This window comes from Mauremys reevesii, linkage group 4 (assembly GCF_016161935.1).
Source record: "Mauremys reevesii isolate NIE-2019 linkage group 4, ASM1616193v1, whole genome shotgun sequence".
In the NCBI taxonomy this organism is placed as follows: domain Eukaryota; kingdom Metazoa; phylum Chordata; order Testudines; family Geoemydidae; genus Mauremys; species Mauremys reevesii.
The window spans coordinates 75,282,368-75,306,826 of record NC_052626.1 but is presented as its reverse complement, the minus strand read 5'-3'; the positions used below and the strand labels follow the sequence as shown (position 1 = coordinate 75,306,826).

At 45.2% G+C, this 24,459-nt stretch overlaps 1 long non-coding RNA gene across 3 annotated transcripts in view; it reads right to left on the bottom strand.

The window, feature by feature from the left end:
- The window catches only part of LOC120405289, a 28,789-nt gene extending 10,721 nt beyond the window's left edge, over positions 1–18,068 (bottom strand). Inside the window, exons 1-3 of one of the 3 annotated variants that reach the window (XR_005598473.1) lie at positions 17,922–18,068; positions 16,419–16,457; positions 7,438–7,676 (exon numbers count right to left, since the gene is read on the bottom strand). This is a non-coding gene — a long non-coding RNA (uncharacterized LOC120405289). The remainder of the gene's footprint in view (positions 1–7,437; positions 7,677–16,418; positions 16,458–17,921) is intronic. The other 2 variants (XR_005598475.1, XR_005598474.1) reach the window with 2 other exon arrangements.
- Positions 18,069–24,459: the final 6,391 nt, after the last annotated feature.

The window sequence follows — 24,459 nt, the reverse complement described above, 5'->3', positions numbered from 1 at the left end:
CCACTGGCCGCAGTTCGCCGCTCCAGGCCAATGGGGGCTGCGGGAAGCGGTGCGGGCTGAGGGATATGCTGGCCACCCTTCCCGCAGCCCCCATTGGCCTGGAGCGGTAAACCGCGGCTAGTGGGAGCCGCAATTGACCAAACCTGCGGACGCAGCAGATAAACAAACTGGCCCTGGGCGAGCTATGTGCCAAAGGTTGCCGATCCCTGTATTATACACTGAAATGTAAGTACAATATTTGTATTCCAATTGATTTATTTTTATAATTATATGGTAAAAATGAGAAAGTAAGCAAATTTTCTGTACTAGTGTGCTGTGACACTTCTGTATTTTTGTCTGATTTTGTAAGAAAGTAGATTTTAAGTGAGGTAAAACTTGGGGGTACACAAGACAAATCAGACTCCTGAAAGGGGTACAGTTGTCTGGAAAGGTTGAGAGCCACTGAGGTAGAAGACTCCATCCCATCCTGGTGGATGATGAGCTGGCCTGAGTTATTCATGCATTCATCATCATTCGGCTGGACTGCAATGCAATGCAATATACCTGGGCATGAACCCTTCAGCACTGAGGAAACTCCACCTAGTACAAAATGCTGCAGCATGTCTCTCAGCAGCACGGGCTACTGTGAACACATCAAACCTGCCCTATTGCTCCCCATACCATTTCAAATCAAGTTCAATGTCTCAGTCCTTATCTTCAAGGCACTCCATGACCTGGGCCCTGAATAGCTAAAAGCCTGCCTAAAGCTCCAGGATGAAGACTGTGATTGAAAACTCTGCTTCTCTGACCAAACGGAACTCTCTATGATAAGAGTAAAGCCTGTCTGTGGGTGAAACAGAACTTTATTGGAGGCCAAGCCAAGACTGTGGCATGAACTCACTCAGGAACAAGGACCATCACAAACCTTAACACCTTCCTCTCCAAGTGCAAGGCACGTTTCTTTGGCCTTGCCTTCTCTAACATAAGCATATAGCAACACGGATATTATATAAAAAAACCCTAACACCTTACCAAAACAGGACAATTCACTGTGCACACTTCTTCCCCTGGGGAAAGGATTAGAGAATGAACAATGGGTGACAGATATGTAGTGATATCACTTAATGCACTCCTGGAAGGCACTCAGATACTGTGATGATAAACACAGTATAAGAACCTATGTAGCCGAGAATAGATAAGCAGTTACTTTCTTTGGCATTATTTACACAGTGATTATATGTGTGTATTGCACTTTACAGATACTTAAAATACACAGTCTCTGATTTAAGAGCTGTACTTGGGAAGCCATTTGCAGTGCATAACAACAACTTATTGAAGGTACAATGTATGAACAATTATATGCATGGTTATGTTCCAGCAGATAGCACTATTTATATTATCTACATAAACAGATCTCTCTTTTATATATAACTCTTGTAACACCTGCCCCAAGAAGCTCACAGTCAGTCTGAACTTAACACAGAGTGGGGGGTTTACACACAAGGTAGAAATGGTTAAAAGAAGTGTTGCAATAGTGTGTACTCGTGAGAGATGTTGATTGTCATGTGCCTATCTTGTTAATTCCTCCCTGGATTTTTTTTCAATATTTACATTAGAATTTTTTTTATCCTGGAAAAACAAATCATGGGGGGAAAGTGTTGAAAATTGATCTCTGTCTTGCTCCCTTTCATCACCTTCTGACACCATGTCTCAGTAAACATGAGAAACCTAGACTTTAGAGCTGAAAAAGACCTATTAGGTAGAGCTGTTAAAAAGTCAACCAAAAAAAAAATGTGTTTTCAAAATTTTTAGGGGCTTAAAAAAAAAAAAGGACTAACTGTGGAGCTGGTCAAAAACCAAACAATGAACCTTTTTATCAGTTTGCGGGGAGGGGGGAGGTCAAATTTTCAGCGAAAAATGTTGGCCAGCTTTACTATTAAGAGCAGTGGGGATGGTCTGCATCAACTATTGGGCCAGTACAGTTTGGTTCCCAACAGGACATCATTTAGTGTTTTGTCAAACCTAGTTTTAAATATCCTGAATGACTGGGCTTGTACCACATCCTTAAGGGCAATTTTCCAGAACAAATAGGCTTCAGCTTTAGGGATACACAGCCTCAAAAAATTATGAAATTGGATTAAAAATCAGGAGGTTTTTTTAAAACAATGATACATTTTGGGTTCTTTTTATTTGAACCTTCCAGGTGCACTCAGTTTTTTTGTTGTGCCCATGAGAGCTAGAAACTTTTATTTTAATGTGAAAGCTGAGGTTCTCACCGAATCACATGACTCCAGGAACTGGGACTTCTAATAAAACATCAGATATTTCAAGACTGGCAATAAAATCATGAGAGTTGGCAACACTGCCTTCCACATAAACACGCAGCCCTTACTTGTCTCTAAACCAAGTTATAAAGAGTCAGTTATTTGAATTATTTTTCCTAAATACCTCTTGAGACACCTGTAGGGGTCAAGAGTTTCCAAATCTTGCCTGAAGAAAGATTTTCAAAAACATATAACCTATATATACATGCACATCATGGGCGGTGGGTATCACAGGCCAGGGGAGGCTGAGCCTCCCCAAACAGCCCTGCATGGCCTCACCCACACTCCGACCCCAGGCCCTCTCCTGCTTCCTGCTGGTGCACTGGGGCTAGTGGGGGCTGGCCTGCAGCCCAAGACTCTGGGCTTGTGATGCCCCCTGGTGCTCTGGGGTGCTGGGGGCCGCACTGCCTGGCTGACACTCTGGGGCTGGAGGCTGCGCTGCCCGCCCAGTTCTCTGGAGCAGGGGGCACTGGGGCTGTGCCACCCGGTGCTCCAGGGCTGGAGGTGCTCGGTCATCCGAGGGCTGGGGCGGTGGGGCCGGCAGCCGCGGTGGGGGGGCTCTGGGCTCCGGTGGGGGAGGGGAGCAGAAGGGGCAGGGGTTTACTTGTACTGGTTCTGTTTACTTGTCGTCTTTTCTTAAAGGGCAGAAGGAAATTAAGGCTCCAGTAGAGTACATTGGCCAACAGAGGTGGCTCCTCCTAACTGCCTGCCTGCAGGGGACCTTTGCTGATTCCGTGAAAATAGCATAAGCAGCTCCAGCTCCTAGAACATCTTTCTTCCAGCCACGGACGCCCCCTTAATGTCTAGTGAGAATAATGGCTCTGAGAAGTTAATCCAATATCTGTTAGTGTCATGTTTGGAGCTCACCTGGTATCCCCTCTGCCTCAGGAGCTATGCCAGCAGATCCTTGTGTAGCATAAAGTTTTTTGGAAGGGAACAGAAACTGTGTATCTGGCTTATGGTCTCAGTAATTGATTGTTTGAATAAAGTGAAATCCTCATGCTCCTGCATGTCCCTGAGCTTTTAACTCTCAACTCGTCTGTTCATTACAAAGTAGTCCTGGTCAGTGCAGTCCCTTAATATCATTCCAAAGAGTCTGAATGTGGCCCTGTTTTTCCCTCCTGATTAGGTAGATTCTTCTGATCTGTGCTGCGGGAGATCTCATTTGGCCAGCTGTGATTGTCACCTGATAACCAGACTCTAGAGCAGATGTAACTGATTAGGGCAGACTTCTGCATCTGGTGACTGGATTTTTGTGTACAGATGTGTACCCCGCATGTTGGCACAACCAAAAATTGTGGTCTGCAGGCAGAAATGATGGGTTTATTTCTGCTTTTTTGGGCAGGAGGACAGATCTGAAATCCTGATGATGAGTCAAGACAAGTTGCTGCTCTGCTTCCTGTAGACCAACATCAAGGCATCTGGTGTTGCCTTTTCAGTTGTAGGTCTATTTAGCCACAGCCCAAAATCGGAACCAGATGGTGGCAGTCTGGGATTTTTTTTAAACAAACATATTCTGTGCAGCATTATTCTGTTTTGAGTTCCTGTTTCCTTTCCCATCTGTCTGAGAAGCTGATTCATAAATCTCCCACTGTACATGCTTCCTTCCTCCTCACTCCACTATTCCCCAGATTCCAATAAGAAGCCAGTTTTCAGGCATGGGTTTACATTGCTACTAGACTTGTGCAAAGCATGGCGAATTTGCATCACAGTGGTTTTGTGTAAACATATTTTGTTCTTGTTTCCACCTGCTTAGGGTTTGAATCCTCCTGAGTTTTCTGGATTTGAATGACCCCAAAACCGCAAAGCAAAACTCCATTGAAAAGGCCAGGTTTCAACTGGCTTCACATCAAAACCAGATAAAACTGCAGGCTTCCCAAGATTTCAATGCAAACCCCATATACCAGCTCATGTTCAGACCAAAGGCTTGATTCTCCACTGCCTTGCACCTTGTGTTGTCATTTACCCAATGCAAAGTGGGTGTAAAGGCCTACCATTCTGATTTGTTAGCATTTTCACCCACTGTGCATAGTCATAAGTAACAATACCAGAGTCAAGGCCAGGGAGAAATAGGCTCATGAGCTGGACAAAAATATTCCCAAAGAGATTTAAAAACCTCCAAACTGGAAGTTTTCACATTTTATTTTGGTTTTGGGGGACACTGTCTAATTTTATAAAAATGCAACATTTTTAATTTAAAAGTGTAGGCCAGATTCTACTGTTACACCAGTGTAAATTTAGGTTAACTTCATTGACTTCAGTAGAGTTATTCTGGATTTACACTTGTTACACTGAAAGGAGACTTTAGCCCCAGGTCCGTTTTCCCCCCACTCCAAATATCCTTTTTTCTTTCAAATGTTGTCAGATATGTGTGGACAATTCCCATTTAAGTGTTCTTCTTTATTCTATTGAAGAAACTTATTTTTAAAGAGATGTACTCTCCCGCGTAATTACAGATAATAATTAAAATTTCCTCTGTATCACACACGCATTTTCCTCTGAGGTTTTTAATAATTCTATAGGTCAGCAGAGTTTTAACCAAATATGCATTGCCAAGAAAGCTGTGCATCTCTTTAAAGTCTTTTCATAGAGTCATAGATTTTAAGACCAGAAGAGACCATTATGATCATCTAGTCTTACCTCCAGCATAACACAGGCCAGAGAAGCTCACCATATAATTTGTTCTTCAAGCCCATAACTTCAGTTTGAGCTATAGTATATCTTTTAAACAGATATTCACTCTTGATTTAAAGACTCCAAGTGATTGAGAATCCATCACATCCCTAGGTAAATTGTTCCAATTGTTAATTACTCTCATAATAAATTTGTGCCTTATTTCTAGTTTGGATTTGTCTAGCTTTGTTGGATCTTGTGATGCCTTTTTATGCTAGATTTAACAGCCCTCTGCTATCAGAAATCTCTTCCCCATGCAGGTACTAGATCAGAATCAAGGCACCTCTTAACCTTCTCTTGGATAATCTAAACAGATTGAGCTTCTTACATTTCTCACTCTAAGGGCTTGGCTACACTCAAAACTCCAAAGTGCTGTCGCGGGAGCGCTCCCGCGGCAGCGCTTTGAAGTGCGAGTATACTCGCAGTGCCAGCACTGGGAGAGAGCTCTCCCAGCGCTGCAGGTACTCCACCTCCCCGAGGGGATTAGCTTGCAGCGCTGGGAGCACTGTTTACACTGGCGCTTTACAGCGCTGTATCTTGCTGCGCTCAGGGGGGTGTTTTTTCACACCCCCTGAGCGAGAAAGTTGCAGCGCTGTAAAGCGCCAGTGTAGCCAAGGCCTAAGGCAGGTTTTCCAGACCCCAAGTCTGTACCAGTACAAGTAAACAGAATTTGCAAGTAAACAGAACCATTTACAGACAAGTGTCCTAGTCAGTGGGAGCCATCCAGATGCCAAACCACCATTAATGGCCCACACTTTGCATAAATACAATAGGACCCCAGAGTTATACTTCATATTCCTAGTTTCAGGTACAAGAATGATACATTCATACAAATAGGATGAACACACTCAGTAGATTATAAGCTTTGTAATAATATCGTACAAGAGACCTTTTGCATAAAGCATATTCCAGTTACGTTATATTCACACTCATTAGCATATTTCCATAAAACATGTGGAATGCAACGTCACAGTCATGTGCTGGAACTTTTGAACAACAACATCCAAACTCTTTCTAACTTTATCTCTGCAGAAACCCACAAGAGGAAGATGCAGGGAAGCTCATGTTTGATGGTTCCCCCCCCATGTTTCTTGGTGCCTCCTTTGTTTATTTTGATTGTACTTTTATTTATGCAGTTTCCATTATCTTTCTCTTGGTTCATCAACCTCATTAAAGGGCCAAACTCCATTCAGCTACCCATAATCCCCATTGAAGAATCAGTGGGGTTGGTATTTTTCACTTCCTGTCCTAAACTATGGGGTAAATGCCTATAATTCTGATCACAGCAGCTCCTGTGGTGCCAGCTGGAGGGGAGTCATGTGCCCAGGAGGCCTTGCAGGAGCTGTTGCCATCACAGAGAATAGTTTGGGAGCCAAATTAGCAATAAACATTACCCAAAAGCGCCACAGTAGTGTGAATTCATTGTTTCATTGACTAAAGTACTGTATATTCATATTAGTCTCACAGCAAAATGACAGGCCAAGTATTATTATTTTATCGACCACAACTGGTTAATAACATAGTTAAAGCATCCTGATTGGTTAAAAATTAAATCACACAGTGTTTTAATATCATGAGCTGCAAGAGACACATTAAAGAACCACTTGCAGCTCCCAAACCTCAGTCTGAATATCATGGTATAGAGGTACCTTCACGAGGCACCAGACAGAAGGGGACCAGTAGGGAGCAGGGAGAGCAGCCATATTTCCAACCTCAATGCAGGTAACTCTTGCTACTGGCAGGAAGTGGAGAAAAGTGACTTGGCTCCTTTGTCTCCTGCCCCCCATTCCAGTTCCCATGGTTAATTATGAAGCTAACCAGCATCAGAGCAACCCCAGCGGAGAGGCAAACAGTAGCAGCCTTCTGTGCCAGCCACCAGCAGACATGGTAAGTGTACAGAGAAACTAAGAGGGTGAGTGAGGCAAGAAAGACACTGGATGGTGAGGGGACTGGCAGCGCGGTCAGAGATGGAGGGAATGGTGGCAGGGTTTGGTTGATTCTAGGCAGCTGTAAGTGCAGAGCTAGGGAAGAGGGATGCGTCAGAATTGTGTAGTGTGGCCTACTTAAGCCGTGCAAGTTTCCTTTACATTGTGCTGCCAGCATTCCTTGGCCATGCCCTGGAAGGACCATCTCTAGTGGAGGACCTTGACCTCTTTGCTGAGACAATTTATAAGGGAAATGGCTCCAATTAGGGGGGGCAGAGGAGGGCAGAAGCCCCCTTCCCCCCAGTTTCATACAGGAAGCATGCCAGCTCCCAGGTGGAGCTCTTACCTACAGCACAGCATTAGTGTGAAATGTAAGTTTTGCAGAGATGTGCCCCTGTGGCAGGGAGTCGGTACCGGTATTTTGTTTACAAACTTGGACTGTGGCTTCTACCAGAGGGGAAGGTCTCTGGGCTGTTTCCTGACGCACAGGGTAAATCTGTGAGGCGAGCAAATCCGCCAATAAGCGCAGGACCCACCAAGGTAGAGGAGGAACTTTGTCACAGGTCCCACACTAGCCACAGCTCTTCCCCTGCCTGCATGTATATCTTACAATCAGAGATGCATAATCCATTTCACTTAGCTGCTTATATAAGGCTGTTATTGTAGCAATGCTGCTTTAGACATCGTTTAATACTGCATTGAGTCGGTTCACTTATTTCCTCCTCACACCCTGTTTTGAGGCGGAAGCTCTGATACCTATGGGACTTCTCTTTCTCTGTAAAAAAAAAAAAAAAAAAAAAAAAAAAGTTGAGTATAATTGCTTCATTTCAGGAAACAGCAAGGGAACAAGCTGGATTCTTTCCTAAGACTTCATTTATCGGCAGCATTGGGTAGAAGGCACATCAAGTGAACACAGTCATGGCTGGGAAATGAATCATAGAATCATAGAATATCAGAGTTGAAAGGGACCTCAGGAGGTCATCTAGTCCAACCCCCTGCTCAAAGCAGGACCAATTCCCAACTAAAATGGAAATTTTACTTGACGGCAATCTTTGTGATTAGGAAAAAAAGAGAAAAAATTGAGAGGAGGGTTAGGGGGAAAACAACAACAAACAGATACACTCTGTTCTGTGCTGCTTTCATAACATGAGAGCTTCCATTCATCAGGGCTGCATCTGAGTCATCCCTTCAGCAGAGGAGTCATTAATCAGGCTAGCCTCATTGTAATATAAAAGGCCAAGGTGTCTGTTTGGGGAAAAGCAGTCTTTTGGTACAGAACAGCTGTGCTTAGCTCATCTAGGCTCCCATTGTTAGCCGTGCAAGGCCATGGAACTGTAGCTCTTTTGGATGTGACTGAGGCCTGGTCTACAGTATGATTTTAGGTCGAATTTAGCAGCATTACTTCGATTTAAGCCTGGACCCGTCCACACGGCGAAGCCCTTTTTTTTTTACTTAAAGGGCTCTTTAAATCGATTTCTTTACTCCACCTCCGACAAGGGGATTAGCGCTGAAATCGGCCTTGCCAGGTCGAATTTGGGGTAGTGTGGATGCAATTAGACGGTATTGGCCTCCGGGAGCTATCCCAGAGTGCTCCATTGTGATGGCTCTGGACAGCACTCTCAACTCAGAAGCACTGGCCAGGTAGACAGGAAAAGGCCCGCGAACTTTTGAATCTCATTTCCTGTTTGGCCAGTGTGGCAAGGTGCAGGTGAGTGCAGATCTCATCAGATCTCATCAGCAGAGGTGACCATGATGGAGTCCAGGATCGCAAAAGAGCTCCAGCATGGACCGAACAGGAGGTACGGGATCTGCTTACCCTATGTTCCAGTAAACGAAATGCCAAAACATTAGAAAAAGTCTCAAAGGGCATGAAAGACAGAGGCTATAACAGGGATGCACAGCAGTGCTGCATGAAAATTAAGGCGCTAAGGCAAGCCTACCACAAAACCAGAGAGGCAAACGGATCAGATCAGAGCCCCGAACATGTCACTTCTATAATGAGCTGCACGCCATGCTAGGGAGTGCAGCCACCACTACCCCAACCCTGTGCTTTGACTCTGTCAATGGAGAATCACACAACACGGAAGTGGTTTTGGGGACAAGGAAGATAGCTCACAGCAAGGAAGCGGAGAAACCGGTTTCCCCAACAGCCAAGATGTGTTTTTCACCCTGGACCTGGAGCCAGTAACCCCCGAACCCACCCAAGGCGGGCTCCCGGACCCTGAAGGCAGAGAAGGGACCTCTGGTGAGTGTACCTTTGTAAATATTAGACATGGTTTAATGATCAATTTGCCCTGGCATTCGCAGCCAGTACAGCTACTGGAAAAGTCTGTTAACGTGTATGGGGATGGAGCGGAAATCCTCCAGGGACATCTCCATAAGTATTATACAGGCCAGTAGCACATATTTGGGACTCATTGAATAACAAAGCATGGCAGCGTATGGTCATGGTGTTTGCTGGCATTCAAACAACATCCGTTTTTTATCTCGCTGTGTTATCCTCAGGAGAGTGATATCATTCATGGTCACCTGGTTGAATTAAGGGGACATTCAGAGGTGCCCATTCCTGCTTGGCTGTTTGGCTCTGGCTGAACAGAAATGTTTCCTGTGGTTAGACACGCGGTGAGGGGAGAGGTGAAGCGTGAGTGATCTCTCACACCAAACCGGCAGGCCCTCAATACAAGAGGCAAAATGCGACCTTGTAATGAAAGCACATGTGCTGTGTAATGTGAACAGCAATGTTTAACGTGAAAGAGTATATCCATTTTTCTCTAAAATGTGTCTTTTTAACCACTCTCCCTTTTCCTCCACCAGCCACTCCACCCCAGAGGATTGCCCAAGCAACAGAAGGCTGGCCTTCAATAAGTTTTAAAGTTTTTGAGTTTCTAAAATTTTAAAGTTTTAAAGTCCTTGTCCTTCCCTCATCCACCACCCCACCCCACCCGGTGCTTCCCTCCTCCACCACCCCTCCCGGGATACCTTGGCAGTTTTCCCTCTGTTTGTGTGATGAATTAATAAAGAATGCATGAATGTGAAGCAACAATGACTTTATTGCCTCTGCAAGCAGTGATCGAAGGGAGGAGGGGAGGGTGGCTAGCTTACAGGGAAGTAGAGTGAACCAGGATGGGGGGGTTTCAACAAGGAGAAACAAACAGAACTTTCACACCTTAGCCTGGCCAGTCATTAAACTGGTTTTCAAAGCTTCTCTGATGCGCACCGCACCCTCCTGTGCTCTTCTAACCACCCTAGTGGCTGGCTGCGCATAATCAGTGGCCAGGCGATTTGCCTCAACCTCCCACCCCACCATAAACGTCTCCCCCTTATTACTCTCACAGATATTGTGGAGCGCACAGCAAGCAGTAATAACAATGGAAATATTGGTTTCACTGAGGTCTATCTGAGTCAGTAAACTGCGCCAGCGTGCTTTTAAACGTCCAAATGCAGATTCTACCACTATTCAGCACTTGCTCAGCCTGTAGTTGAACAGCTCCTGACTACTGTCCAGGCTGCCTGTGTACGGCTTCATGAGCCATGGCATTAAGGGGTAGGCTGGGTCCCCAAGGATAACTATAGGCATTTCAACATCCCCAACGGTTATTTTCTGGTCTGGGAAGAAAGTCCCTTCCTGCAGCTTTTGAAACAGACCAGAGTTCCTGAAGACGCAAGCGTCATGTACCTTTTCCGGCCATCCCATGTTGATGGTGGTGAAATGTCCCTTGTGATCCACCAGTGCTTGCAGCAGCATTGAAAAATACCCCTTTCGGTTTATGTACTCACTGGCTTGGTGCTCCGGTGCCAAGATAGGGATATGGGTTCCATCTATCACCCCACCACAATCAAGGAATCCCATTGCAGCAAAGCCATCCACTATGACTTGCATATTTCCCAGAGTCACTACCCTTGATATCAGCAGCTCTTTGATTGCCTTGGCTACTTGGATCACAGCAGCCCCCACAGTAGATTTGCCCACTCCAAATTGATTCCCGACTGACTGATAGCTGTCTGGCGTTGCAAGCTTCCACAGGGCTATCGCCACTCGCTTCTCATCTGTGAGGGCTGCTCTCATCTTGGTATTCTGGTGCTTCAGGGCAGGGGAAAGCAAGTCACAAAGTTCAATGAAAATGCCCTTACGCATGCGAAAGTTTCGCAGCCACTGGGAATCGTCCCAGCCCTGCAACACTATGCGGTCCCACCTGGCTGTGCTTGTTTCTCGGGCCCAGAATCGGCGTTCCACAGCATGAACCTGCCCCATTAACACCATGATGTGCACATTGCCGGGGCCCGTACTTTCCAAGAAGTCTATGTCCATGTCCTCATCAGTCTTGTCACCGCGCTGCCGTCGCCTCCTCGCCTGGTTTTGCTCTGGCAGGTTCTGGTTCTGCATATAATCCAGGATAATGTGCATGGTGTTTACAGTGCTCATAATTGCTGCGGTGATCTGAGCGGGCTCCATGATCCCAGTGCTGGGCTGAAAAAAGGCACGAAATGATTGTCTGCTCTGATGGAGGAAGGGGCGACTGACGACGTGGCTTACAGGGAATTACAGTCCACAAAGGGGGTGGCTTTGCATCAAGGAGAAACACAAACAACTGTCACACAGAATGGCCTGCTCAAGGATCGAACTCAAAACCCTGGGTTTAGCAGGCCGTTGCTTTCATGGAGGGAGGGAGAAAGCAAATGAATACAAAACAAATCGGGTCTATTTCTTGTTTTGATCCACTCCATCTATCTTTTACATCTTTAGAGTGGCAGCAGATGGTGCAATTCAACTACTAGCCATCGTCAGCTACTGGGTGCTCGGCAGAAGATGCTGCATTACAACTGCTAGCCATCATCATCTCCTGGCTGCTTGCTAGAAGACCGTGCAGTAGGACTTCTAGCCATCGTCATCTCCTGGGTGCTCGGCAGAAGATAGGAATGACCTGGCTGAGTCACTCCCGTGTCTGCCCAGGCGCCCCTGACTGATCTCACTGAGGTCGGTTAAAAAAGCACCCAGGAATACGACGATGATGGCTACCAATCATAATGTACCATCTACTGCCAAAAGGCAATGAGCTGCTGCTGTTTAGCAATGCAGTCCCACGTCTGCCAGCACCTAGGAGACTTACGGTGACGGTCAGCTGTGCGGGCTCCATGCTTGCCATGGTATGGCGTCTACACAGGTAACCCAGGAAAAAAGGTGTAAAACGATTGTCTGTCGTTGATTTCATGGGGCGGTGGGAGGAGCAGATGACATGTACCCAGAATCACCTGCGACGCTGTTTTTGCCCCGTCAGGCATTGGGATCTGAACCCAGAATTCCAATGGGCAGCGGAGCCTGTGGGAACTGTGGGATAGCTACCCACAGCTACCCACAGTGCAACACTCTGAAAGTTGACACTAGCCTCGGTACTGTGGGCACAGTCCGCTGACTTAATGCACTTAGAGCATTTTTTTGTGGGGACACACACAATCGACTGTATAAAAACAATTTCTGAAAAACCGACTTCTATAAATTCGACCTAATTTTGTAGTGTAGACATACCCTGAGAATTGTCTCTGGCTTTTCTGTTAGGGAGCCTCCTAAGGCAGAGAGGGTTATGCAGCTCCATCCAGAATCCTCCAGCTCACTTTGATAATATCCATGCCTGCCATCAAATCCATGTAGGTCTCAAACACCCCCTACCTGTCAAATCCAGTACTCAGATCTCAGTGGAAGAATGGGACATCCCAAGCAATAACTGAATCCAAACTAGGGTCTTACAATGAGAAGAGTGTGTATTAAAAGTATTTTTGTAGGGGAGGGAATTGTCAGCAGTAAGACACTGAAGGGCCTAACGAAATCTGATTCCTATGGCTGGCCTCATTGTTGAGTCGGACACTCGAACAGGATGTGCGTGGTCTGCCACGTGAGCCCTCCCCACGGTTGGGGTTACCTCTTCTTTAACCAAGCTGCAAAGAGGTGGTCTAAGATGGGAGTTTGCGCTCCCTGGCTGTGCTCATAGGAGCTAGGCTGAGCTGCTCTCTGTTCATAGAATCATAGAAGATTAGGGTTGGAAGAGACCTCAGGAGGTCATCTAGTCCAACCCCCTGCTCAAAGCAGGACCAACACCAACTAAATCATCCCAGCCAGGGCTTTGTCAAGCCGGGCCTTAAAAACCTCTAAGGATGGAGATTCCACCTCCTCCCTAAGTAACCCATTCCAGTGCTTCACCACCCTCCTAGTGAAATAGTGTTTCCTAATATCCAACCTAGACCTCCCCCACTTCAATTTGAGAACATTGCTCCTTGTTCTGTCATCTGCCACCACTGAGAACAGCCGAGCTCCATCCTCTTCAGAACCCCCCCTTCAGGTAGTTGAAAGCTGCTATCAAATCCCCCCTCACGCTTCTCTTCTGCAGACTAAACAAGCCCAGTTCTCTCAGCCTCTCCTTGTAAGTCATGTACCCCAGCCCCCTGATCATTGTTGCCCTGTGCTGGAATCTCTCCAATTTGTCCACATCCTTTCTGTAATGGGGGGGGGCGGGCAAAACTGGATGCAATACTCCAGATGTGGCCTCACCAGTGCCCAATAGATGGGAATAATCATTTCCCTCGATCTGCTGGCAATGCTCCTACTAATACAGCCCAATATGCCGTTAACTAAGCAACAAGGGCACACTGCTGACTCATATCCAGCGTCTCATCCATTGTAATCCCCAGGTCCTTTTCTGAAGAGCTGCTGCTTAGCTAGTCGGTCCCCAGCCTGTAGCGGTGCACGGGATTTGTCCATCCTAAATGCAGGACTCTGCACTTGTCCTTGTTGAACCTCATCAGATTTCTTTTGGCCCAACCCTCCAATTTGTCTAGGTCACTATTCCTACCTTCCAGCGTATCTACCTCTCCCCCCAGCTTAGTGTCATCTGCGAACTTGCTGAGGGTGCAATCTATCCCATCGTCCAGATCATTAATAAAGATGTTGAACAAAACCAGTTCCAGGCCAGGCCCCTGGGGCACTCCGCTTGATACCGGCTGCCAACTAAACATTGAGCTGTTGATTACTAACTCTTGAGCCTGATAATCTAGCCAGCTTTCTATCCACCTTATAGTCCATTCATCCAATCCATACTTTTTTAATTTGTGGGAGACCATATCAAAAGCTTTGCTAAAGTCAAGATATATCACGTCCACCGCTTTCCCCATATCCACAGAGCCAGTTATCTCATCATAGAAGGCAATCAGGTTGGTCAGGCATGACTTGCCCTTGGTGAATCCATGTTGACTGTTCCTGATCACCTTCCTTTCCTCCAAGTGCTTCAAAATGGTTTTCTTGAGGACCTGCTCCATGATTTTTCCAGGGGTGCTGCCTTCCTGTGGTCTTGCTAGTAAAAGCCAGGCTGATGTAATCCTGGCTGGAAATCCCTTCCCATCCTGGATGAATCAGGTGAAGCCACACTGAGTTGGTCTTGGCTGGCAGTGGCTCTTTGAAGGTTTCACAGTGCATTTGATAAATCACTGTGAGTAAAACCAGAGATATGTCCATGGGGATAACTGAGCTTGGCTCTATTTGCTTATTCAGGTTGCCAAGGCCTTGCTTATCTAACCTCCCCTCCCCATCCTGCGCTGCATGGAAACATCCGTATTTATGCAGCTGAGGCAGGAGTTCTTTTTGTTTTAACTCTTAAAAGTTTGAAATCTTGGAAGACTGGCCTGACCATCTCTCTGTCTCGTTGGATAAAAGACACGTATAAAAGAGCAAGTATATGGACAGCCCATGTTCTCCTTTTTTGGAAATGTACATATTGCTCTGTCTTGCCTGCATTCACCAGTCCGTTCAAATGCATATAGGTGCAACTAACCCTTGTTCCCTCAGCTGTTTTACATCATTGATCACTATAATTATCAGAGTAGCACTGAGAAGCCCCAAACAAGATGAGGGCCCTATTCTGCTAAAAACCAGTCAGATGAATAGCAAGTGACGGTCTCTGCCCCAAAGACGACACATCATGTCAATGAGGCCTGTATTACTTTGTCCTCCTCTTCCACTCACCTTCTGTTTCCTTAAGCTACTTGTCACCTTGTTCCCTTTGCTAAATAGACTTGCACACCCGATGGCCACCTGCCATCTTTGACTATTATAGTGATGACCCTGTGGGCCTGATTCTCATTACTCCAGAGTAGTTACACGGGTATAGTTCAGGGATATGATTCCTGATTTATGCCAGTGTAAGTGAAAGAAGAGATGATATTCTGCAGAACATTGTATGCTTCTCAAGTCTGCAGCTGCACGAAGGGAGTTAAGTGGCCCTGACATGGCAGCTCTACCATGTGCTGTCTGCTACCAAATGGGCTATTGTGAAAAGGATGCAACCATAAGCTTTCCCACGTGTGTGAATTTCTTTCAGAGCCTCCTGTTATGGCACTTTCTGTCTTTGTTTAAGTACTGCAGGCTCAGGGTGCATTGTGTTCAGCACAGTATGTACAACAAATAGGAGTAAGTTGTGAGTGGTTAATTAGAATGTGCTTTGCTTTCTATCAGTTCTGTGCTGTTACAAAATGTACAGTTGCTGTTTCCATAGCAAAGCCAATTTCTGTGGCTCACAACTACTCCCAAGTTGAGGGAGGCCCCTACTAACCCCAGGCCTGCCCCCACCATGGCCTTCTGAAGAGGTTTATTGAGTTACAGTTATCCAGTTTTGTATGCGACTTAAAACAGCCTATTTTTAAATACATGAGGGACAATATCCTGTAATGAACTAGCTGGAGTACACATATGTATGCACCACTGCCCTCTTCAGGAGGGAATCAAGATTGTTCATCAGTGTGCCCTAGGCCCAACACTGATCATTGCTAAAGAAGATCCTCCTTCAGCCTAACTGGAGGGAGTCTGTAGTTTTTGTAGCAAAAGTAGATAAAGTTCTATCCCAGTCATCGTGATGAGGTTCTGTGTGGCTGAGACATAGTGATAACCATGCTATTCCTAGCTAGCACTGAGTTTGTGGCAGTACAAATAACTGCACGTTCTGATGCCTCTGTGTAGCACTCGATGTCTGGCACCCATTATGTAAGTGGAGCCCACACACATACACTTTCAGGGCAGAGCAAACCTGGTAAAGCCCAGGAGATATTATAAATCCAAAGTGTTTGGCTTTGAAAGAGAAAAAATGTGTTGTCTTAGTTCTAATACAATTTTACTGTGTTCCATCCCCTCAGAACAGATTTGAAACTGAGTGACAAATAAGCATGCTGGGATTTCCTACATTTCTCCAGGAGATGTGACACGTTTCCTGTCCTATTTCAAATTCCCAAGAAAGGAATATGTTATGTGAAAAGTTTTAAAATTTAGAGTTAACACTGTCTACTAACAGAGCTTATTTACATAAATTAATAACTATAAAACCTACAGAAATAATACATGCGTTTGACTATTACCTGCATTGGCCATATGAGTGAATGCCATGCAGATAGTTATATGATGGACTGAGGCAAATCTAGGGTAATAACATGCCCACAACCTTCAATTACTAAAGGTATCACAGAGTGCTCAAATTATACTCACTGTGTGACACTGAATCTTCCTATGCCTGAGTCTTGCCATCTGTAAATTGGGTATAATAAGACGATATTGACATCATGATGAGATGAACATCTAGATTTGTTGTCCCTCAAGGTATATGCTGATTTCAGGTCCAGCTCAGTGAGTATTTACCTCTTAGGTCAATAAATCATAAGCTCACCTCAGTTAAAGTTAAGATCTGCTTGTTGTCCCCCTTTTAAAGATGGGGAAGCCAAGACATTGAGTTTGAATGACTTGTCCAGGTTACATAGTGAATGCTGGACTGGTTTGGGAATAGCAGGGCCTGATGTGCAGATTTCTGCTTTCACTATATCATACATCGTCCCTGCCATACTTTGTTTTAGTGTCTGGGCTGCTGAGATGGTTAATTTAAGGATTTAGGTGTGTGTGTTTTGTGGGAGAGGTGGTTTCTCTTCTTGGCCAGCTGCAGCACTTCCCAAAGGTGAATAAGATGAGTTCAGAGATTAGAGTCTTTAATGCCCTTCAGAGAAGTTTGTTGTTTGCATGTTGCTGAGAACATGCTGATGCATATCACTGGACTTGGCGGAGCAGCACTTCCCATGACCTCGGTAGAGTATTTTGGAAAGAAAATTAAAACAAAAACAAACTGGCCTTAAAGAGGAGACCTTTTCTGTAAGTGTGTTGCAAGCATTTACGTCAAGGAACTAGTAACCCATGCTGAAGCTTTCCCCCTGGTTCCTGCTTTCAGAGAGGGGTGAAAATGTTGGTGTGAGGTAATTTGTGGAGGTGTTGGCTGCTGACACAAGGACTTTTGTGTTATTTATCTGAGTTCTGACTTTGCCTTTTGTAATATTTACGACATGCTTGTTGCTACCAATATGTCACTGGAGCATAAGGGACTGTGCCTCTGTCTCTCACCCTCTTCCCTTTCCCGGCAGCCCAGAGAGACTGGAGATTGCTCATCTGCTCAGTCACCAGGGAATTTTTATTTTTGCTGTAGGTTTAATTGGTTTGTCATGTTCTAGGAACCCTGGGGTGGGTTTTAGGCAAATTTTGCTGCTTCTGATCAACAAACTGTGTGTGAGAACAGGAGGAGAATAATAATAATAATAGTAGTAATAAAAAATCCACAGAAGAAAATAAAAATGAAAAATGTGGTACTTCTTTTCAGCTTCCACCACACTAGAAAGGGAGCTAGTGAAGGACTGTTGTATGGCATCATAGGTCTGCCTTTTCTCTTTCAAATGTCTGCAGGAAATCCACAGGTACTAAAGGCATTGGTGTGCCCCTGCATGTTCAGAAGGAAAATATGAGGGGATTGTAATGGGATGCAGAGGTCACTTGGTTCAAATCTGGTCCCCATTTGGTAATGACCCAAAGTCATGATAGCTGTTGAATGGCTCTCTGTGAAACGAATGACTGTCTCTGCTTATTTCCTATGAGGGTTGGTGTCCCCCTTAAAATATACCCCCTTCAAAATATGACTTTAATGGGACTTAAGTGGTACATAGACTTCATGCTAACCTTCTGCACAGGGGTGAATTTCATTTGGAAGTGTGTCCTTAGAACATCCTCTCCTCCACTTTCGAACATCCCACAACTTAGCCACACAGCTCCTGTTCACTTCACTGAGAGTTGCAGCTAGTTCCTGGGCTTGGCTGGGTCAGTATTTTCTGGGGGAGAGGTCAGCCATTATGATATTGACCTTTCCTGTGAGGTCACAGGCAAATCACAGGTGTCCAGGGAAGGACTCAGTAAAATCATGGCTTTGAAGTTATTTTTATCCCTCTGTAGCCTCAGTCTCTAGGTCTCATTTCCCAGCAAGCCTTTTGTCAAGGTAATGTGTGATAATGGGATATTTTCACCTCACTTTTGAATGTTAAGTCTGTGCCTTAACCACCGGCCTTTCCCTCTCCTCAGATGTTGTTTGGCCCCACAATGTTTCTGCTATCCTGACCCAGCCAAGGCCCTGCACTTCGCTGGAAGAAGAGAGGCAGGGCATGGAGGAACACGCTGTTCCCTCATTTCAAGGAAGGAACATAACCCCACAGCCGTGATTGCAGTTACCAAGCACATCAAAGACTAAATTTACTTTACCGTGCATAGTCCCCATCCAGTGACAATACCTCTGCTAAACTGTGCTGGCAAGAGCCCCAGTTGGAGACATTTGTTCTGCACATACTAACGAGGGGCGCTGAGTGGAGTGAATTATAGGTCTCTGCCCTGCAATTACAGCCCTTATTTTGTCATTTTGCTTCTCTTCTTGTGGAATCAGTCAGCGAGCTGTACTTGCTTTGTGTTATTACTTATCCCCCCCGCCTCCCTCCCCAGGCTGCTGAGAGCTTGCTGCAGCTTGCCCCTGGCTGCTTCAGCAGGGCTGGCAGACCTGCTGCCTCCCTGCGTATGACGTGGATCCAGCTGCTGCTAAAGTTTTCCTAGCCAAAAGCATCAGACACCAGGGCTCACTTCTGGGAAATGCCTGCATGTGTTCAGCAGTGCTGGGAGGTAGACCTTGAAGGTTCAATAACTTCTATTTGCTGCTTGGGTCAGATATGAAGACAAGCAGAGCTTGTCCAGGATGGCAGACATGTATATGTATGCATGGGGGAGTCATTTATATAGGGGGGGAAGGACACACTATAAAGGTCAGGTTCAAAGTGGTCTGGCAAGACATTTTTCTTTAATTTTGAAAAATCCTTTCTTTTCCGCACTGTTGTTTAAAATATCTCATTGGAAAACTCCACACTGAAATCGCTTTCCTCACCACTTTTTCCCCTTCCATCTAGTGGTTTGCAGTTGTAGGATCACTCTTCATTACATGATTATGTGTGAGTACTGGGCTGCATGCATACTGATTTGTGGGTATAAGGGGCCTGTATGGTTCAAAGTACAATGGATCATGTAGGTTAAAGTCTAAAACACTGGAAGAATTGTATCCGATACACGTAACTATCCACATTATGCTTTTTCTTGTGCTAATTTTGAATATTATTGCCAAAGCTTCCCTCAGAGATGGTACTCGCAGAACCCTCCATTACACTAGGTAAAAGAGGTATTTGAAAGCTCATTTTCAAAGCAGAGCTGTTCTTCTGGGAATATCCTAGGTAAAGAGTGACCCAGCCAGGAGGAGTGACCAGTATCATTTTACTGGTTTAATCTAGACTAATTTTGCCATCCTTGCTTACATTGCATAGCACCTTACTGCATACGTGGCCCCTCTGAAATCAGTGGGCCTGTCTGTGCAGTAGGTTACCAGTCCACTGGAATGAAGGTGGTAGAATTAGACTTTTTGGGGTATGTCTATGCAGCAGCTGGGAGGTGCGATTCCCAGTGCAGGTAGGCAGACCCCTGCTAGCTCCTCTCGAGTAAGTGTTCTAAAAATAGCAGTGTGGACGTGGCACTGGCAGGGGCTCAGGCTAGCAGCTCAAGTCCAAACCAGCCTGACCCCAGGGGTGTGAACCCATGTCACAGCGTTCACACTTCTATTTATTAGTGCGCTAGCTCAAGCAAAGTTAGTGTGAGTCTGTCTAGCTGGGCTGGGAATCACACCTCTCAGCTGCAGTGTAGACTTATCCGTAACTGAGTGTGTTCACATATCACATCCACTATCCAGTTCACGAGTCTCTGGATGGAAGAGGCCAAGGCTTAGAATGGGATATTGCAGGTCAGGACTGAATTGTGGGGGACTGGAACTGTGGGACAAGAGCACAGGTCAGGATTGAGCTGTGTCACAGAACGATGAGGAGGATGCCTGCACCCCACCTTGCCTGCACACTGCCTCTCTCCAGTCAGTGTTAACTTTTCTGAACACAAAACTTGCCCTAAATGGAAAATCTCCTTCACGCTATAAGCTGGGGTGAGTAGATTGGCTGTGGAGCCTGATGTAGGCATGGGAAGACCCAGAGGAAGTTGGGATTCACTGAATAATTAAGAACTTCCAAATCTCTGTTGAGAACTCACGGGTTTGGCAGTTTTGGGGGCAGGGAATGAGGGGGATATTGTGCAGTTCTGTAGATCTTTCTTCCTGATAGAACCAAGCCCAGGGACATAGAATTACTGCTCAGCATGGCAGCTTTCTCTACAGAGATGTTTCAGATCTTTAAAGCAACCTCAGTACTTTGCTCTCCCAACAAACAGGTGCCTGATGTTTCACAGAATCACAAAAGTTAGAAACAATAAAAATATGCCTTTTCCCTCCAGCCCATCTCCCTGTAAATGCAAGCTCCTTCCTTTCATAACATTTTTTAGTGTCTTGTCCAGTCTATCTTAAAAATTCTCAAGTGATGGAGCTTCCACCATTCCCACAACTTAATACATATCACTGTCAGGCAAGCTTCCCTGATCTTTTTTCTCCCCTTTCTTTATTTCATCCCATTTGATCTTACTCTTACCCTGCCCATACAGCACAAAATAATTCCTCTTCTTTTTTAATTATTTGCACTCTTCCTACACTTGTAGACTCTTATAAAGTCCTCCCTTAGTTGTCATTAAGCCAAGCTACACAGATTTTTAGCTCTTTTAATCATTCCTCATAACACTGTCCCTCTAGCTCCTTGATCATTTTTGTTTCTCTTCCCTGAACACCCTCCTATTTTTTCAATATCTCTCTGGTAATATGATGCCCATGACTGAGTGCAGTAACCCAGATGATGTCCCCCAGAGCCCTACCCAGAACTATCGCTTCTCAGCTGCATGACATGATTTCTTTTGTAGCTGTATCTTATTGCAAATTCATTTTCAAAGGAACACCACCTCGCCCTGCAACAGAATGTAGATTTAAGCCTTCCAGGAGAGGTGGAGGATGACTCCTAGCAACTATAATCCTACTCTCTCTGTGGAAACCTTCCTCTCCCTATCCCCACTGAAAGGGTAGATGAAAACACACCACTTATATATAACAAGAAAATCTTTAGTATCATCAATGGCTCCACTGATCCAATTTTCAAAGAGATCAGATCTGTGATAATCAGCACCCAGACAGTCCAAGGTGAGAACCGAAGTTTTAAACCAATGGTGTGCAAACTGTGGAGCACCCCCCTCCACCCCCAGGGTGGTTACAAAAGGTTCTTGGGGGATGGGGGGACAAAGAAACTCAGATCCTATGCCTGTGATACTGTATGAAATCTGGGAGACACTTTATGATATTGTTGTTACCAATATTATAAAATTGCAAGGAATCTATGTAAGGTGTCTGTGAAAATGTTACGATTTTCCAGGTATGATGATCTTGTTTATATGTTTGTATCACCTTTGTATTGTGAATTATAGATATGTATGGTATATCTGTATTTCCAAATTTGTGCTGTGTTTCTGGGTGACAGCCCCAGACAGATTGGCATCAGCACTGCCTAGCCTGTTTGATGTCCAATCAAGGGTCATCAGTTGACAATGAATCCATTGAAAGGAGCCAGGGGATACACCTTATCAGTCAGCAAGGCATGATGTGGGGGAAAGTTGGTAGACAGAACTCTAAGGCTTTTCCATGCCATGTGCTGTGAAGCTTGTGTTTGGGATACAGGAAGTACAAGTAGGGTGACCAGATGTCCTGATTTTATAGGGACAGTCCTGATTTTTGAGTGTTTTTCTTATATTGGTTCCTATTATCCCCCACCCCGATCCCAATTTTTCATACTTGCTGTTTGGTCACCCTAAGTACAAGCCACATGGCAAAAGGAATATAAAGGGCAGCTGCATCATTTCCATTTTGTCTTCAATCCTTCCTGCTTCTTACCCCCAGAAGCAACTGTTCTACAAATGAAGGTCCGAACAAAGGACTGAATGACCCATCCAAACTTTGGATGTGTTCCAGAGGGACTTTTAAACCAGCAAACTCACCACTACTGCTAAGGACCTGATATATGGACTTTGAAGTATCTGTATGTATCTGATTGCTTTACCATTGTTTCACTCTTTTCTTTTCTTTTCTTTTCTTTTCTTTTCTTTTCTTTTCTTTTCTTTTCTAATAAACCTTCAGTTTTAGACACTACAGGATTGGCTAGCAGCATGGTATTTTGGGTAAGAGCCAAACCTGTACTGACCTGGTAATGAGGCTGGCCCTTTGGGGTCAGAAGAACATTTTTTATAGTGAGCAGAGTTTTTGTGTAACTTCTCACTGTACTGGATCTATGTGCTGATTGGGAGCCAGAGAACTGGAATACAGTAAAAGGGGCCATGTTATTTCTTTATTAGCTTCTTCACAGCCAGTGTGGGGGATCAGGAGCACAGTTTGTGACTGGTTGGTGAATCTAACTTCAGTGTTAATAATCAGTTTGGGGAGAATCTGCTATGCTTTTTGCAGCATCCTCTAATCTTGGCATTTTCAGTGAGGGCTGCCCCAGGCACCCTGGGTCACACTGCCATAATAGCAGGAGCAGGATAAAAATAGAGTGGGTCTTGTGGAGTGAGATGGGAGCAGTATTAAAAAAATAGTCCTCCCACTTGGCAAACAACATGAATGCCCTGGCCAGCAGCCACCGCCCTCCGGCCCCCCAGCTCTGAAGGCAGCACTGCCACCAGCAGTAGCACAGAAGTAATGGATTACTTCAAATTACAAGTAATGGAATGGGGTGTGTGTGTGTGACAAATTCTGTAAATGGTAACTGGGGTGCGACAAGAAAAGTTAGCACATCACTGGGTTAAACCCCCAAAATAAGCAGTTGAATCAACTGATTGCATACTATATTATTGTACCATCACAATGGATCAAGTAAGGTCTTTCATGAAAGCGTGTAGTGTTCTGAACTTGATGGTCATGAGATAGGTGCATAACCATAGTCTGTGTATATATGTATTTATGTATATAGAAAACTGAGCTCATAACCTATACTACAATTTCAACCATAACTCACAGCAAGGGGGGAACCTCTCAAGAGAGGTGTTTACACAAAACCAGCTGCAAGTAACAATCCTTTGTCCTGTGAAGAAGAGACAATGGGGGACCATTAACATTAATGGAAAGACATTGAGATATCCCCACTCTTCAGTCAAGAAGGATTTCCACACTAAATAAACGTGAGTCACCATGGACTAAGAGAAGAAAAATAAAAAAGAGAAAAAAAGCCTTTTAAAAGCAGGCTTGTGTCGCCGTGAAATGCTGGATCCCCTCCATAGCATGGGATATGCTGGGAAACTTTTCAGAGGCAATAGATAACTTTTTTTTTTAGATAAAATCCCTTTTCTAATACTAGAAGCGCAAAGCCTGAGGTTGTGCCTTTATTTTCTGTGTAATTTGTATGTGTTTGTTTCCCCCTTACTGTTTCATCTTTGAATCTGTGGTTTTTCTACTAAATAAACCTTCTGTTCATTTTTACCTCTCTGTTCTGCTATCTGTGTGCAGTGTGTCAAAGTAGGCTGGTGTCTGGGGGGAACTGGTTTCATGCCTTTAGGGGGGTGACGAATTGGCAGGGAAAAGTCAGTGTGTCTGGTAGTTAGGAACTTGGGGAATATGGATTTAGGAAGACTCAAGACTGGAAGGGCTACTGGTGTTACCCTGCAAGGAGTGACTAGGCTGGTGGAAGCCAGGATGAGATCTTGTGCATGTGTACAAGCTACTAGTGTCAGGGGTCTGAACCAAAGCTGCAGAGCAAAAGGCACCCAAGGTTACAGAGCAGGCAGTAACAGAATCCCTTACTGATCTGGATGATCCCCAAAATGTCACCGTTTTCCCTTCTCTTGGGTCCTGTTTCTCTTCTGATCCTCATAATGCTCCGGGGAAGAGCAACTAATGGAGCAATAAAACCACTTGGAAGGGAGCATGACTCCCTTCAAAGAGTCTCAGTGCTGACATTTTTGGTAATGCTGTGGCAGCTATTTTCATTTCTGGGCAATTGTGACAGAGGGTACCAGGCCTTCGTGGCCCCATACCAGGGCTCTGCTGCACCCCCGCCCTAGAAAACAATTAGCAGTGAGGAAAACCGCAGCCATTTTGAGAACCAGTGAGATCTGGTCATCCAGAAGACAGAAGGGCTGGGAACCAGCAAAAGCCAATTAAGACCCACCAGACTGAAATAAAAGGATCAGCCTGCTGCCAGAGAAACCAGGCAGGGCCAGGGCCCCTTACTGG